Below are 1,420 nucleotides of genomic sequence, written 5' to 3' on the forward strand. Positions count from 1 at the left end.
CCGTTGCCGCTGCCGCTCAGAAATATAGACGGCCGGCTATCCTGGCCGCCGGCGGCGCCGCCGCCGGCCGCTCGCCTCTGATTGGTCGAGAGGAGAGCGGCAGCGGCAGCGGCAGCGGCGACGGCAGCGGCAGCCGCCAGTGTGATACGGCCTTAAGGGCCACTGTTACACTACAGGCGCAGCTGCTCGCAAGGCTGCGCGAGTAGGAGGAGGAGGAGGGGGGGGGGTCTTTTGGCAAGTTTTGACAGAGTACACGCGTTGAGGCGCCGCTAAAGCCTTTTCATGCCTATTTCCATTCAGTGTGTCGCCGGGGCGCTCACGGGCGAGGCGCTAACTCGCCAATGTGCTTCGACACGTGCAAAGCTCCCCCCCCCCCCCGCCCCGCCACTGTCACTGTCATGGGCGTGGCATGAGCGCCGTGTAGCCCGATGTGGTATGGTTAGTCACGGCATGGAGGTGGTCAGTTTGGCACGTGTGATTGACCGTTTGTACTACAAGTATCGAGGCTACCTCGCAACGGGAAGGGGAAGTTGAACCAGTTAAATCGGGCAGAACGTATAGCAATATTTCGCATACATTGTGGAACAAAGAGTGCGGGCGCTCCCAACTCCAGCTCGGCGCAGTGCAGAGGTGTAATGAGATCCTTGCACTTGAGCGGGGCAGGGGACGTCGTGCAGGCGACACGGGAGACAGCAGGGACAACAGGGGCTGAATTGAGTCATCATCCAGACAAAATAGCTGCGTCGTAAACCAACAACACACACACGCACACACACACATGCTCGCTCACTGGCACGCGGCTGCTGTGGCTTTTAGAGGGGAGGCAGAAGACAGGGCAGCGAGCAGCGAGCGAAGTCTGAGGACGAGTCGAACCGGTAGAACCAACAGGGCCATAAGAAGTGACAACTGTCGCTTGTCTTGTCTTCTTTTTTTTCTCCGCCTCCTCCTCCGACTCCTGGACAACATGTTCGTCGTGCTCTGGCACGGACGATGACCGCTGGTCTCTGCCTCGCAGTGGAGCCCAACTCACTTACTCACTCACTCTGTCTCTCTCTTTCTCTCTGTCCCCTCAGATACACAAGCGCGTACACGAACACACTGTTTGAGAGTCGTAGGTTCGACTCCCAGCTAAACCGCAAGGTGGTGAAAGGCAGGAAGTGAAATGAAGACAAGGTGACAGCGCCCGCGCGACACTGCCTCTTGCCCTTAGAAACCACCCGGTTCGGCGGGGCGGGACGGGGCGGGGCGGGGCCGACACACACTAGAGGTGTGGGGGTCTCGGCCGGCCTGGGTCCCCGCGGGTACATTTTACGAGTTCCTTTACACTCCTCAGTAACACCTCAAGCCAACTGTACCGCAGTCCGTTACGCGCCTCTGGCCGGGTTTGCGCGTGGCGTGGTGGGGTGTGGCGGGGGCGTGG

The sequence above is a fragment of the Frankliniella occidentalis genome, unplaced genomic scaffold, assembly GCF_000697945.3.
Source record: "Frankliniella occidentalis isolate FOCC.00 unplaced genomic scaffold, Focc_3.1 Scaffold2661, whole genome shotgun sequence".
NCBI classification, from domain to species: domain Eukaryota; kingdom Metazoa; phylum Arthropoda; class Insecta; order Thysanoptera; family Thripidae; genus Frankliniella; species Frankliniella occidentalis.